Below are 17,664 nucleotides of genomic sequence, written 5' to 3' on the forward strand. Positions count from 1 at the left end.
CTTATCTTCTTATACCAATTAGTTATCTTCACGTAAACAAATGCCTTATGTTATATTTACTTATTCAGCACATTCATATGAGTTCACGCAATAAATAAACAATAATCTTTGCAATTCATACCCAATAATACATAAAACAGGAAAAGATACACATAAATATGGTAAAACTTCTCTTTATTAATGCTCCCAACGGTTACAGACTCGACCTGCCCTACGTACTCAGCTGCAGGGGTCCACACTGTTATAGACATTTTTGGGCACTTCAACCCCAAGCATAAATGTCCATAAACCAAGGGCTCCTAAGTCCCTAAAAGTGTTGTTCTAACCCCTAAATGAACAAGGTCAACTGATTACAGCTTCTCCCAGAAGTTCTCCATGAAAAACTACTCAGAACTGGTCAAAACTGGATCATCTCACTTGCTCCATGGCCAGGGTGCGATGCATCGCACCTTGTACACACGGGAAGTGCGTTGCATTTCAAAAATCCCTTCTATGGGGTGCGATGGACGAGAAAAGACAAGTGGCAGAGACAGTTTGCGAGGTGGATGATCATGGAATCTTCTAGAAACTTCTCCTGTGACACTTGCCTCTCAGATTCGCCCAAGGATGAGTAAGAGTTCAATGAGATCTCCAAGTGGAAGCAAGAACTATCAGAGAGAAGACACTAATCAAAAACCCAGAGCTAACTCACACCTCTACAAATATCTATATATAGATCTCTCATCCCAGAGATCAGGAGGTTGGAGGCTGGAATTTGGCATATTGTAAGGAATTGTTGTTGGTTTCTTGAGAGAAACATCCGATTGTTGGGTGATCTAAGCTTTGTTTGAGGTGAAGAGGGGATTTTTAGCTGGGAGGTTGATGCTGGGTTAGGACAACTGGTTGTAACTCCTCTTGGCTCTTTCTTGTTTATCAATAAAATCTATTCAAGTTTTCCTCCATGCTCTTGTGTCATTGATGCTTGCTACATTTGTATGGTCAATTTACATCTGATCATAGATTGTTTATGATTATAGATCCATGTCTTTGTATATTGCTATGCTACTGTGATCTTACAGGTACTTTGTGAAGCTGGGCGTGCAAGGGAGTAGGTAGCTAAAGACTATCAAAGAAGAGAGGAATCAAATCAGGAGATTAGCACAAGACAGAGGTTGGTCTTTCTGTTCCTCTCTATCTATAATTCATAAAGGAAAAACGAAAGTAGCTTTTCTCTGTTTGTTTCCAAGGCAGCTGTCACACCTTAGTGGGATAGAGCAGTTCTATATAGACACTTTTCCCTGTAACACACACACTCAGCTACGGACTACTAAGCCTCTGCCCACTCAGCTGCAAAGCCTTCTCCTACTCTACGACCCAAAGACATGACTTACACTTCGACTCAATGCTTTTATTCCTTCTATTAGATTCCTTCTTTTTCTTACACTTAGAGGCTTGCTCTATTTATACGATCCCATGGTCCACAGACCAAGGGTAGATCTTTCAAACTGACATTACATTACAAAAACAAGGGCAAACAACCCTATGACTCTATTATGACTTCACGCTCCGCGCCCACAAATCACAGAGTCTTTACAATGGACTTAGTCAAAACTTGGGCTTTAAGCCCCAAAACATGCCTCAGGGGGTATTACACGCCCAACATGCCCCCAACACAAACATCGTGACTCGCCCTCGAGTCACTCTATCGGTGTGGAGATCTTTGCATGGAGACCCTCTAACTCTGCTCAAACAACTGCAATGTTAGCAACGCACTAAGCGGCTACCTACTAAATCTCCTGTACACGTTGTTATGGGGCCACGGTGTTGGAACCACCTCCTTGGATTTGTTCCTGCATCCATTGCATTTGCACGAGCTTGCCTTCAATTTTTGTTGTAATGACGAAGGCCTCGTCAATCCAAGGCTAAACATGCGCCTTTAAAATTGTTTCTCAATGTCATGAGGCATCCACTTTCTCTTTCAACGCTTTGGCTTATTGCATTCACACGAGCCTTTGAGTGAGGGCCACCGTCTCCGTAGTCCCTTTGACGCTGTCATATTATTGTTGGAGCTTACATGCCTCTGTCTCTAAGCACTGGATGTTAGGGTCCTCCTGCAGATTGGTGAGGACCTTGAATGACTCTTCCAACATTCTGGTGCAGTCCCTTACTGCACGGTTGATCTCTTCCATCCTTGATGTAATAGCATTGATGCACTGTTATCTTACTTATGGAAGGGTGGATGGTTGCGCCTTTAACTGCAGCTTTGCTATTTGAAGGTTCATCTCCAGTTGAACCTTGGTCATTTCTTCTTGTGCCTCACACACCCCTGATGCTAATCTGTGGATGCGTGCTTCTACTGGTGCATCTACTGGGATGGCTAGCTCAGGGACCATTTGGTAGACTTCTTCTAGTACATGTACCATCTACCTTTTCTGTGACACAACCTCGTCACGTAGCAAGGTCAACTACTCCATGTTAATCTTTTGCTCGCTCAGCACTTGCAACGCGTGGCTCTCCCTAGCCCACAATTCTGCAGAAATCCCATCCTGCAGAACATAGAGCATCTCTCGCGGGAGCGTAACCATGTTGATCCCTATCCCTTTCAATGCACTAACCATAGGCTTGTCGGCCTCATTTTTTGTAATCAATGCCCCTTCTGGTAGCACTATTTTGTTGGTTGTCCAAGTGCGTAGCATTTGCTCGGTTGCAGCTGTCCCTACGGTGAGGCTAGTTGAAAGAGTACCATCCTGAGGAGTTTGCACCTGAAACTACTGAATATGTGCTCAGAGGGCCCCCAACACAATCTGATTCTCCTCCATGAACTTTTGGAGGGATTCTGTGGTGACGTCATGCACTGTCTCGCCTATGTTGTGCAGATCACCCTTAGTAAGGGTGATTGGGTCAATCGACAGCTTGGATGCTTTCACCTTTTTGCGTGGCCCCATCTTCTCGCTCAGGTGCTGGCACTTCAATAATTTTGACGTTGTTTGTGGGTCCATGCCACCCTCTTCTTCCTCTATTTCCATTTCTTTCTCCTGCTCCGGCGGAGGCGACTTCTGGCCCTCTCACGCCTTTTCTGTTGCCTTCTATGTTGCTGCTATTGTGGCCTCTTTCTATTCTTCTGCTGCCTATGCAGTGTCCCATGCCTCCTACGCTTTTGTTGTCACTACTTCTTGTCTTCTCTTTTCTACCAACTATGCCATGCGTAGTTTGGCATCCTCTTTCTTCTTCTGTGCAGCAGATTTCTCCACCGCAATGATGTCTGGGGCACACCACTCCAGCGGCCATGTCTCCAATACATCAAAAATCACATCATTTATGGCTATGAAGGGTAGCTCGCTCCATTTCTTGGTCGAGTCTTTGCATGCTCTAAGATATATGTGGTGAAAGTTCGCTTTAAATTCTGCAAAACTTTGTAGGCTGTTGAAGACAGTGGGTGATAACCGCGGCTTGCGCTTAATCCCCATTCTAATGTTCATCTCCATGAACACCCAAAATATCTTACTGTCGCGAATCCGGTTCAAATCCTTAGTGGCCCATAGCGAAGCGTACTTCGCGGACTCTGGCAGATCCCTTGCAATTGTGGGGAACTGTCTGTCCTCTAGAAATTCCCCTGCCACCAGCACTATGGATAGCAGAAGCCATGCATAGTGGAAAGTTTTTCCTTATTCCTGTGCCTCACAAAAATTCTCCAGGAACTCTCTGCATAAGAACTTGGACCAGTTAAGCTGGACCCCTTCTGCGCATTTTTCAGCAAGTGCCACCACCGACACGAGGACCTCGTCTGCATGGCACTTCCGCATGACCTTTCTCGCCAGTATCTGAGTCGCCACCTTGACTGCTTTGTTGTTGATACTAGAGATTGTGTAGCCCCTCTTCTTCTTTTCCAACTTGTATTTCCTCTTCATCGCCTCTGCGATGGCCAAATTACTGCTCTTCCCCTCCGAGATGTCTGCAGGGTCCTCTCCTTTGCATGGGAGCTGGGTAATGCGATGGATTAAGTGGTTCGTGATGGGGATACGCTCCTCTAGCCACAAACACCCACCATGCACTAGGAAGAACAGTTGCTTGATGATGAGGATGATCACTGGGGGGCGGTGGAAATGCGGCACCCAAAGTAGGTTTAATAACCCTACCTTTTCCAGTTCGTGTAACCACTTTCGTGGCTCTAATTCTATAACCCCCGTTGTGGTGTTCTGCTTGGGCTTCATGAGCTGCGTGGTCTCTAGGTGAGGGAATTTCTCATGGTTAGCGAGATCCCAATCTTCAAGCTTCAAGTTTGGCACCTGTCCCAGGTGCGTGTCCTCAAAGATGATGTCATACAAGAGGAGCAGAGTCTAGAGAGAGCTCTTTCTCTCGTCGAGGTCCTTGGGCACTTTGGCCTTCCCCTTCCACGAGGGGATATATGCAGGTAGCTTTGTTGGAGGGTGCACAGGCTCAGTTGCTTCATCTATGCCCTCATCCTCATCTTATTCAATTATGAGGTCCTCCAAGTCTTCCTCCTCCTTGTTGGTTTCCAAGTTAACTGCTTTCCCTTTCTCCTCCATCGTTAATCTGGTATGCAACGGTTTTCGAGGGGACACAGGCACGGGAATCATCGGTTGTTTGTCTTTCTTCAGCCTGGGCATGCGCGGTGATTAAGGGATTTTCGCCACAATTCTGGTACCTTTAGGGGCATATTCTACAGTCAGGGCCTGTGTGTTAGAAAATTATATATTACAGAGCAATGGAACACAAAAAATATTGTAGAAATATAAACACAGAAAAAGCATAAAACAAGAGAGACACATATATACTTGGTTCACCGAGTTTGGGCTACATCCATTGAGAAACATCTAGTCCTTCTTTTATTATATTATCCATCAAACTGAAGAGATACAACCTACATTAGATCTATTGTAATTCCCTCTTCACTCTCAATCTCCTCTCTCTTCCTCACTCAAAATACAGATATACATAGACGCAATACAATTCCCTCATATATAGTGAGGGGTTACCTTCTAGGGCAAAAAAATCTAAAGTAGACATAACTTCTACCGTCAGATCTCCGCCTAATGAACAACCCAGATTGACTACGAAATTACAACATTTTACAAGGCAATTTTACATCTATTCTTAGCTTTGGGGCGCCCCCCCCAGACCCCCCCTACAGCGAATATTTTATGGGCGGCGTGTTGATGCCCCGAAAATCGTTGTATCAACATTGGGGGATAACCACCCGGTCCGGACATTAATACAACTCCTTTTCCGTTTGGGATGGTGGCTCTGACTGGATATAATGGGACCAGTTTCCCAATAATGAATAAAATGGGATGGATGAGTGATTGGTTTCTAATAAATGATAATGAATGGATGACTTAATCTAACAGCGAAAACATAAATGACTATTCTATCCCGGGAGGCTTCTATTCTTTTAAGTGCAACGCTTGATGATCTTTGTTCATTGATAGGCATATAGATGACTCTACACAATAAACATAGACATTTATTCACTTAATGATTGCTTTGTTCAAATAGTTGAACAAAGTGATTAACAAAACATTGTTACACTTATCCTTTTGTATGATAAAAGAATAGCATGCTGTAAACATCCAATAGTGGAAATTGTAAATAATGTTGTTAAAAACACACGCATATATCCGATAATAGCAAGAGTGATCAAATAACAATTCACATAAATAGAATGAACTCAGACATAGATAGTAGTACCATATGAGCTGCAAATCATTCCCAACATCAATCGCTATTTGAATTCCTTCTTCCGATTCAGAAATACTTTTAAACAAAGGCAGTAGTGCACATCCACATAAAAGCTTCGTTATCAAAATTGGAATAATTGGCCCAGTCTTTATAAAAAAAATATGCCTGAATTACAGTAGTGCAACTTCAGGTTTAAGTCATATACAAAAACTTACGATCCTTTCCAATGCATTGAAAGGATCTATAAATACTTGATTAAAACTAACTAACTATGAAATTAAAATTCTATTTAATTGGTACAACTTGATTTGGAGTATCTTCCTCATAGCAATCTGGCAGTCGGCAACATGATTCATCACTTAGGTTGTTTGCCTTTCGTCCTGAGTTGGCATATTGCAAGCATTGGTTCCACTTCTGGAGGTCGGTTGAGACGAGAATTGAGTTGGGCAGCATAGGTGGCATCTTGTATATCGGGAATGATACACCCGATTGCATCTGTCAAGCACTTGAGGGCGGCTCTCTGGCTGTATGGTTTGACTAGGAACAACCAATAGGTGTCCCAAGTCAAACTGTTAATACCTGCGATCAATCTCCCATTCTTCTCCAGCTCTTGATAACATGACTGCTCCAATGTTTTAGCCGATAGTAATTTACCTGGGGTACATTGAGAGATCATGTTAGATAAGTAGAGAGTATCATTAATCAATTCAACCAAATTACTTGTGGTTAACTTGCATCTGGAAACTGCTCTCTCTGCCTTCATTAACTAGGACTATCATTCCATAAATAGGATCTCTTTATGGGATTCTAAGATTTTTGGAAAATTAGCTGCCTGTCCCTCATCAGTGTCTTGCCACTCAAGAAAATTGGTCAAGGTCTCATCGGCCTGCTCCAAGTCTATTCTAGCATCAACCGATTTATCAATTATTGATGCTGTTATGTCACATAAGGGTTCTGCTTGAGCGATTTGTTGACATAACAGCCTTATCTGTGTTACCAATGCTTTGTTAATCTGTAATGCTTCAGCTCTGAACTTAGCAGGTTGTGGAAGATTCTTGGACTCTTCTATTTGGGCTAATAATTGAGCAATTTGCTCATCTTTAGATTTCCCCATCTGTTCATGCATTGCTTTTAATTTTTCCAGCGCTTCCGATAGCTCCTTCTGCTTTTGAATGGCACTTGAATCAATTCTTTGTTTCTCTTCCTGCAATTGTTTATTCAATTGATTGTTTATTTGTTGTTGTGTAGACAACCGCTATTCAAGTTTCTCTGCCTTCTATTGTGCCTCCGATAACTGTACTTGTAGCGAGGTGATTGCTTGGTCCTTTTCTCTTAACAGATTAGTCACTTATGATGCCTTGTCCATGGTGGCTGCCGAATAGGCTCCAACATATTGGGACAATTTAGTATGGTCATCAAAAGGATCAAACTCCTCTTTCCAGACCACATTGGTTATCACTATTTGTTCAGGGAATAGGGAAGATTGATCAGTCCTTCTCCTTTTCCGTTGTCGTTTCACTACAGCCCTGTGCTTTGGGCTGTAAAAGACATCCAATGGAGGTATCTCCTCCACTTGCAAAATGATCTGATCCGAAGGATCCTTGGGAATTATCTCTATTCCTGTAGAAAGGGGTAGGCCACTGGTTCCACTTGGAACCTCTTTAGATGTTGTATCCTGTGTGTCAGCCGCTTTTGATGTATCGGCTTCCTTTGAGCTCTCAAGATTGCTTATGATTGAGTCGAATTGCTGCCATTCTTGGAGAAATTTCGGGTCAATCTGGGCATCTACATTCACGTCCATGCTACTCTGCTCCTACTCTTTCCTCTGTATTTCCTCTTGCTCTTTCCTCTGTACTTCCTCATGCTCTTTCCTCTGCACTTCCTCCTGCTATTTTGTTTGGATTTCTCTAGCAATTTCTGATGTAGCAGGAGGTTCATTGGTAAGTCGTTGCTCAGGCTCGCTTGATTGTGTCATCGGGGTAATTTCTAACAGATCTAGAGGCAGAGTTTGCAATCTCTGTTCTCTAAGTCTGTTAAATTCAACTAACCCGTCATCATGATATTTCATTCTGGCTAGTGATTGAACCTAGAATAGCGACTTGGCTAAGGAGAACAAGTCATCAAAATCATCATCTTTATGGTCAAATTTAGTGAGTTTTTCCTGTTCAAGTGCATTGTAGGCGACTTTGTTTGGATCAAATCGCCTATTAGGAAGAGTGGCAAGATTCAGTACCTTAATCTTATCTACTTCTTTCTCTGCGTGTTTAAAGTCATGCAGAGCGTAGACACCACATCTTAGAGGAAAAAAAGGCCAAACCTGCTTCTTTTTATTCCTTAAAGTCTGTGTAACTCCTTCGGATGTAATCTGATATGCTACCTCTCGGGCTAACAGTTTGTTGGGTATATACAAAGGGAGGACATGAGGCTTGGCCTGGCTGCCGAAAACTCTTACATAGGTGAATTTTTCTTCTCTGAACCATCTCCCTATGGCTATCAAGTCAATCTCCGCTAGTGAGGAAATCTTAGGAGCAAGTTTGTCAAAAATGGCATAGTGAATGGGTAACATAAAACCATTGCAAACTTGATATAAATGGTGTTTATAGTGGGCTTTCCATAACTTCTGATGGTATATATGAATGGGCATAGGGTCTTGTGGAGTCCATCTCCACCCCAGCACAGGAAATTCAGAATTAAAACACAGGGTGTCCAAGATGTAGGCACTATAGTAAAATGGGGGAATGAACCTTTCAGTAACGCGGGATTTGTTTCTGAATTCAAGAACCGCAGTTGCTAACTTATCAGACAGTATATTTCCCCAATCCATTATTTCACTATTGCATGCTGCCTCCATTAAAGGTACCATCTCTATAGTGAAGTTTGAGGAATCATGTAACCCCCACAACCTACACATCATTACTCTGACATAACAATAAGGAGAAAATAAGGAATCGACAGAGTACTTACCCTAAGACTCATGCTTGTGTTTCGCTGGGTTTTGCCTCCAATCCCGTATGGGTTCTTATTCAATGTCGTTTTCGTTTCTGAATTTCTCCAGGAATGCTTTTTTTTACTTCTTCTCCGGTGTAGGCAAATGGTACATTTGCCTCAAATCATCAGGTTGAAACGAGCTGAAGACTCTCCCGTCCATGGTGCAAAATGTCCTGTTTGTGATTGGGATTTCTTCAATTGCCCATCTCACCACATCTGTATATGGGAGAATTTGTTCTTTGGCTGCTATCAGATGAAGGTAAGAGTCGGCTAAATCCTTTAGAGTAGCATCAGACTTCCGAGTCGGGTCTGCTGTGGCTTGCACTGTTGTTACCTCAGGCTCTTCGGCCTCAATCAGATTGTAGATGCTCAACCAAGTAGTTTTACCGAGTCCTAGACATGTGGTGTCCGATATCAGTCCCTTTTTGCTTGATCCTGGATCGGCAACATGTTGTCCTGTAACTGCCGAAGCGGAAGCTGTTGCAGTTTTCTTAGATTTCTTCCCCATTTGGCTTGAATTTGTTGCTTCGAAAGAGCTCTGCACATGAGAGGAAATGAACGTAATGCGGAGAATTGGTGGTGCAAACCAAAGATGAACGAGATATATTAATCAATGAATAATGGAGGATTTAATTTAAGGTGGCCACGGATACAATCTCTGAAGAAATTTTAGCCTTACTGTTTCATTAAATGGCCGTTTAAACCTGTCAATCCTTTAAATTCTCATCATATCATTTATTGGCCGAATGATTCATTTAAGCGTGGCTTTTATGTTTTGGCGGTTGAGCGTAAGTGAATCACTATCGGGAAGAGAAAAGTCTTTAATACTAAATAACCATAATATATCTCGGTCTTATCAATCTTTTTTGAAATATGCACTTAGATTTATCACAATCGGCGATTGAGGGAATGCTTAAGTTATTATGTTGGTGTCCTTTCGGAATCCCCGATCGCTGATAGCGATATTGCCAATTCACATCGGGAGTTTTAAACGAGGGATTTAGATACATGCATGGTACATCCCCGATCGCTGATAGCGATATCGCATCGGAGCGAAGAGGGTCCTTTTGTTATGATCGCTTGCCTTCTCGATAGTCGATAGCCATTTGTGCATTGTCGCATCGGGGAAAATCAATGGGTCTTCAAGTCATGCATCCTTTGTTATTGCGATATGCGATCTTGCGATCGCTTTATCGCAATAATAAAAGATTATGCATTCTTTATTACAAGACCGATTAAGTGATTTATCAAAAAGATTTATAATGTTTCATTTCTTTTTGGACCTTTTGAATAATGATAAGTTGATACCAATTTAAATGAAAAGGGACCCATTTCATATTATAGTTTAGAAAAATAAAAATTGTATGAAATGGGGGGGTTGTTTTAGAGCACAACACGGCGTTACCGCCCCATTTTGAACTGGCGTCCAATACGACGATACCTTTGAATACAGAAGATAATCAGGCTCCACACCCAACAATCTCCCACTTGGAGACTAATTATAGCAACTCCACCGTTGCTTCATTTGCTAGACAATGACTCCACTTTGGACCTGGTTGTTTCTCATCTTCTTCATCATACTTGAAGACCAATTGAAACTGAGCAGATTCTTAGTTTCTCCATGGTTACAACTTTTGTTAACATATCTGCAGGATTCTGGCTAGTGTGTATCTTTTCCAGCTTCAACTGTCCATCCTCCAATGCTGACCGTATGAAATGGTACTTGAGCTATATATGCTTAGTCTTGGAATGAAATGTAGAGTTCTTTGCAAGATGTACGGAACTCTGGCTGTCACTATATAACCTACCCAACTCCTACTTCTTACCCAATTCATCCAGAAACCTTTGTAACCAAATCATTTATTTACTAGCCTCTGTAGCAGCAACATACTTTGCTTCTCTTGTTGAGAGTGCAACAACACTTTTCAGTTTTGAAACCCAACTGAAAGTTGTTCCACCTACAGTAAATACATATCCTATAGTGCTTCTCCTGTTATCTCTGTCACCTGCCATATCTGCATCAACCTATCCCTGTAGAGCAATGTTTGAACCACCAAATCATAATGCTTGATTTGTGGTACCTCTCAAATACCTGAGAATCCATTTCACTGCCATCCAATGTTCTTTTCCTGGATTGTTCATGTACCTACTTACAACTCCCACTGCATGTGCAATATCAGGCCTTGTGCAAACCATTGCATACATTAAGCTTCCAACTGTTGATGCATATGGAACTTTAGACATATGAGCCATTTCTTCCTAAGTCTTGGGACACGCCTCCTTACTCAATTTGAAATGGCTAGCCAAAGGTATACCAACTAGTTTTGCATTCTGCATATTAAACCTTTTCAACACCTTTTCTATGTACTCACTTTGAGATAGTGTTAATTTGTGATTCTTCCTGTCTCTAGTTATTCTCATACCAAGGATTTGTTTTGCAGCACCCAAATTCTTCATTGCAAAAGAGTTTTCCAATTTCCTTTTGAGCACATTTATTTCCTGCATGTTAGAACCTACAACAAGTATGTCATCTACATACAATAACAATATAATATAGCTTCCATCATTTTGCCTTTTGAGATAAACACAATGATCAGAGTGACATCTAGTATAACCTTGTTCATACATAAACCTGTCAAATTTTAGATACCACTGCCTTGGAGCCTGTTTTAAGCCATAGAAGCTCTTCTTCAACCTGCACACTAGTTTCTCCTTCCCTTTTACCTCATATCCTTGTGGTTGCTGCATATATATCTCTTCCTCCAAATCCCCATGGAGAAAGGTTGTCTTTACATCTAACTGCTCAAGATGCAAATCTTCAACTGCTACTAGACTTAAAATAGTTCTGATTGAAGTCATTTTAACAACAGGAGAAAATATTTCATCAAAATCAATACCTTTCTTCTGTGCAAACCCCTTTACCACAAGTCTAGCTTTATACCTTTTTTTACCTCCATCTTCTTCCTTCAACTTGTAAACCCATTTATTCTGCAATGTTGTTTTACCTGCAAGCAACCTGACTAAGTCCCAAGTCTGGTTATGTGCTAAGGATTCCATCTCTTCTTTCATGGCTTGCTCCCACTTCTTCCTGGTTTCTACCTGCACTGCTTCTTCATAACATTCTGGTTCACTAGAATCAATCAACAATACATAATATAATGAAGGAGAGTATCATTCAGGGGGTCTACTCATCCTGGTAGATCTTCTAACACCACTTTTAGGTGTTTGAAGTGCTTGTCACTGTTGTGGTTGTTGTTTTGGCTATTGATCATTTTGATTTTCAAGCACCATCACTTTTTCTGTGATCTCATCAAGCACTGAGTATTCTCTTTTTTCTTTTTCTTGTTTCTTTTCCTGCATCTGATCCTTATACAAAACCTTTTCATTGAATATGACATCTCTGCTCCTAATGATTTTATGTTTTTCATAATCATAAAATCAATAACCAAAATCATTAACACCATATCCAATAAAGGTACATTTCTTTGATTTTGCCTCAAACTTTATTCTATTTTCTTTATTAATATGGACAAAGGCTTCACAACCAAAAGTATTTAAAAAAGGGTAGTTTACCTTTTTACGTGTCCATGCCTCCTCTGGAATACCACCATCCAAGGAACTTGAAGGCCCTCTATTTATTAGATAAACAACAGTATCTACAACATCTGCCCAAAATTGTAAAGGCAATCCTGCATGCAATCTCATGCACCTTGCACGCTCCATGATTGTCCTGTTCATCCTTTCTGGCACACCATTTTCTTGTGTTGTTCCTGGAACTATCTTCTCTCTGTGAATTCCATTCTCAGAAAAGTACCTATCAAACTCTTTGCTACAATATTCACCTCCATTGTCTAATCTGAGACACTTCAACCTTTTTCCTGTCTCATTTTCAACCAAAGCTTTCCATTTCTTGAAAGTATCAAATATATCAGATTTATTTTGAATACAATAAATCCAGCTTTTTCTGGTTGCATCATCAATAAAAGTAACATAATAATGAGAGCCACAAAGAGATGATACCTGAGCAGGTCCCCATACATCTGTATGCACAAACTCTAATTTTTCGCTCTTCTTTTCTTTCCCAACTCTAAGGAATCTGACTCTCTTCTGTTTTCCAATAACACAATTCTCACAGAATTTTAAATCAACATGCTTCAAACCTGACAACAAATTTCTTGAGTGAAGAATATGCATCCCCTTCTCACTCATGTGCCCGAGCCTATGATGCCACAATGCCGTATCTTCTCCTATAGAGGTTAAAGCATTAACAGAATTAGAAATACCATTGCATAAATACAATGTACCAACCTTTCCTCCTTTCGCTATTACCAGGGATCCTTTAGTGACCTTCCAGGTTTTATTTGTGAAAGTAGTTACCCAACCTTCACCTCCCAACTGCCCTGTTGAAATCAGATTTTTTTCAAATCTGGAACATGCCTTACCTGCTTCAATAGCCACTGATTTCCATTTTGTTGTTTTATGAAAACTGTACCCATTCCAATGATTTTACAGGGTTTATCATCACCCAATTGAACCTGTCCAAAATCTCCTTGAACATAATCATGAAAATGTTTCCTATCAAGTGTGGCATGGAATGAGGCCCCTGAATCTACCACCCAAGCATCAATAATATTTTATAAAGAAAGAATGAAATCATCTTGCAACACATCACCTGTTACATTCGCTTCATGATTAGTTTCTTGTTGCATGTCTCCTTATTTTCCCTTCCAAGACTTGCAGTCTTTCTTCAGGTGTCCTTTCTTCCCGCATTTCTAGCACACTATGCCCGATCTGGAGTTGGATCTGCCTTTTCTTGACTTACTGTGATATCCTAGGCTCTTTCCTCTTTCCATTTTTCTTCCCCTAGTCTCTATAGTCAAAGCATTACCTGATATCTCTCCAGAGCTTTTATGTCGCATTTCCTCGCTAAGGATTGCACCGACTACATCATCAAACTTTAAAGTACTAGATCCAAAGACAAAGTTACTAATGGTCGTAACTAAACCATTCCAACTTTCTGGCAATGAGCATAGAAATAACAGAGCCCTAGCTTCATCATCAAAGGTTACCCCTATAGAACTTAACTGACTTGTAACTGTATTAAAATCATTTAAATGATCAGCAACAGATCCACCTCCTGACATCTTCATATTAAATAAACGGTTCATAATAAATACCTTATTTGAGGCCAACGGTTTTTCATATAGTTTGGCCAATGTCGACATTAAACCCTCTATTATTGTTTCCTTTGAAATATTAAACGCTACCGACGCCACTAGGCACAGCCGTATTGTTCCAAGTTCCTTTCTATCGCGAATATTCCATTCTATGTCTATCATACTCATCAGATTCTTTGTCTTTTCGATCAATGGTAGGTACAGATCTCTCTGATACAGATAATCTTCCATCTCCACGGAGAAACTACCACTCCTTCTTTTATTATATTATCTAGCAAACTGAACAGATACAACCTACAACAAATCCGTTATAACTCCCTCTTCGCTCTCAATCTCTTCTCTTTTCCTCATTTAGGATATAGATATACATAGACGCAATACAATTCCCTCATATATAGCGAGGGGTTGCCTTCTAGGGCAAAAACCCCTAAATTAGACATAACTTCTACCGTCAGATCTCCGCCTGATGAATAGCCCAGATTAACTATGAAATTACAACATTTTACAAGGAAATTGTAGATATATTCTTAGCTTTGGGGGCACTGCCCCAAAAACCCCCCGCCATGGGGGAGGCTCCCAAAAGGTCACAGTCGTACCCCCGGACCCCCCTTGCAACGAATATTTTATGGGCAGCGTTGCTGCCCCATTTCGAACTGGGGTCCAATGCGGTGATACCTTTGAATACAAAAGATAATCAGGCTCCACACCCAACACTGTCCGGCCTCTTCAGCTGTCATCTCTGCAATTTCCCTAGCTTCTTCAGATGCTTCCATCTTTCTCGTCCATAAATCTCTCAATCACTCAATCAGGAGCTCAATCAACACTCTATAGAGGGCAACCAGGTCTCAGCTCAGAATACGCGGGGCATACAACAGCTCAATTCACAAATGACCAAGTGTTGTTTGTTGGGAAGCCATTTGAAATTTATAGTGCCTTTTGAATTTGAATTCGATCGTTCCCCCTAAATCCGGTTCATTAATGCTCCCTCAGCGGAAAATTTTACCAAATATTTCCCATAAAGTGCATCTTAATTGCTTGTCACCCACTACATTTGGTCTCAAGTCAAGCATCACATCGTGAATAGTGACTCCAATGGTCACTTTCCATCCAACCCACGCAGCAACACAACCCCCCTTGCACGGTCATAGACCATGTGACACTTTGCTCCTGCACGTAGCTCCAACATTGCGCAACTCTCGAGCAAAGTAGTTTATAGTCCTGCGCCTCCTTTCAGCTGCCTGGAGCGCTAAGATTGTACTTCCCATGGCTATTCAAGTGGCCGTGCCACCTGTATAAGGTTTCAACTGGTCATCCATCACTTTTCCTGGAAACATACACCTTTTATTATTACTAGTTGCATCGCGCATTTTATCATCTGTAGCGCACCACCATGGGTGATCCGTTTAGTAATATGTGGTCCAATCCAAGGCATCAGGCTGATCAAATCTCGACGGTAGTCCCCAGATTCGTCAATGTAATCGTGTGCACCCTGTTTTATCACCCTAGTTTTCTTATCAAGAAAATCTTTCTTTATTTCTTCCTCAAGCTTCTTGACTTCCGCTTCCACCAGAGTGATTTTCTCCCTTAATCACACCCTTTCTTTTATAATTTCTTGGAGCTAAAGATTTCCCTGTCAGGTTTCTTCCTCAGGTGCTAAGCATTCTGCTACATTCAGTTACGCCTCCCCTTCTTCTAAGGTCCCATGAGTCATTGTATATACCGGTGTTGTTATGCGCGGACTAAGTATTTTATACTCTATGGGGATTACAGCATTCGCTCCATACTCCAGATTCAGAGGCGTCTACTCCATTAGTTTCTTGCATGTGGTTCTATAAGCCCACAGAACCACTGGTACGTGCAGGTCCCAATCAGTTCGCTAAGCATCATATACCTTGTTCACTGCTTCACGTACTTTGTTAAAGGTTTCTATGTGGATAACCTTCTCCGCACTTGTTCTTTCCACACTCCGTTTTTCCAACCAGAAGGGTCACTCGCACAATTTCCTCATCCACACATGCTTATTGACCGTGTCTCCCAATGCTAAGTTTGTGTGCATCCGCACAGGTTTTTTAAGATATGCTTGTATCCATCTGGACAGGTGTGTGCGAGGATCGTTCCATCCAGCAATCTTGTCTATCGCATTTGAGGCTTCCTAAACCATATGTGCATCATTCTCTTGCATTCATGCCAGTCCTCAAAGCTTCCTTGGTGCATAACCCACCACCTTGCAGGCGTAGCACACAGTACCCATTTCAAAGCCTCAAAGTGTTGTGGTTCCGGCACTTCTCTTTCAAATCTATTCAATAAGGCATCTACCTCGCTTAACCCATCATACATAGGTAGATCCCTTAATTTCGTTGATACACAGCGCAGTGATCTTGTCATCATGTTGCAGTTCAGTGTGGTTACCTCGTGTAACTGGTTCTACCATCACTCTATCTCTTCGTCCGAATCTAATGTATAGGAGCTTTCGTGCTCCCATGAGAATCACCCATCTGCGATAGGATTTAACTAGTCTTGCTCTCACGTGGTTATCTTGTAGATGCATTCTAAATCATTGTTGCTTTCATAGTCTTGCACTAGCTCCATGTAGCATGATCCTTCTGTCGGGTCCAAAGGTATGACTACCCACAGAAACTTTTTATCAAAAATCATCTTGCGCTTCTTCAAATTTATCACCCCATTCATGTCAGTGGCCCAATCTATCCATAATAACATAGGGTAGGGATTGTTGCCATCAACAATCTCTATCACTTCAAAATCTGCCAGCGTGCTTCCTCCTTCAATGTCCATGGTGATTCCCTGTAATATTCCCATAGGTATGATTTTTGTTAGTTCACCATTCGCAGTTGGATAGGAGACCATTACGGTGTAGGCTTTCCCATGCGCTCCCATGTCTACTTCAGCAAAACATTCACATCTGATCCTAGGTTCAGAATCACTTGGTCTATCTCATATTCTCCAATTTGCGTGGTCAATCTCATTTCTCTCCCCATCCTCATTGCATGCTTTCTGATCTTCCGGACTACGTGCGGTTCTCCTGGTGTGGTCCCAACGCATCTATTTATGAGTTCCTGCAGTCCCTTTACAGCCTTGTTGTCGTGCAGAATCTTCATGCATGTTTCCAAGAATGTTGTGAGCATTGATGGGTCCATTTCTGGCTCCAGTCTGTCTTTTCTTCCTGAAGTGGAGGCACCAATGAAGCTCTTCCTAGCTTCCATGAAGGTTTCCTTGGCATGCTCCAAATCAAACTCTAGTTCTTTCGTCGAAGCCTTGCAAACCCAAGTACTATCTTCAGGTAACTTTCCTTTGTCATCCCCTGTTATAATTACACTTTGATGCACAATGTTCACATTAGGGTCTTCCTTGCATGGCTCAGGCCTCATCATTTACAGGTTCTGATTCAGGGGAGGTTGGAGTGCTCCCTTGTCGTGCAGCCTTGCTATCAGTGTGGGACAATCCTTTGTCTCATGATCAAACAATGTACAATACAAGCATGACAAACACGTCAGATTTGTACAATCACGGGCATAATTTCCTAGCCCTCCACAATTGTAACAAATCAGTTGTTCGTGACCTCTTCCAGATCCTCTTCCACCTCGGCCTCGTTCGCACCCCTGAAATCTGGTTCGCGCCATCCCTGCATTCTGGTCAAGGGGCTACATTTCAACCTGAACTCTATAGGTTAGAGTCCTATCCATCATTAGCTCATAGCTTCTACATGTGTGCTCGTCATGTCCCACCGACCTACAGAAATTACAAAACAATTATTGCGAATTTTGCGTGTACTTATACAATAAATGGAAGTTGTCTATAGCAT

The sequence above is a fragment of the Pinus tabuliformis genome, chromosome 7 (assembly GCF_031772625.1).
Source record: "Pinus tabuliformis cultivar Carrire ecotype Pingquan chromosome 7, CPIR1, whole genome shotgun sequence".
Lineage (NCBI taxonomy): Eukaryota > Viridiplantae > Streptophyta > Pinopsida > Pinales > Pinaceae > Pinus > Pinus tabuliformis.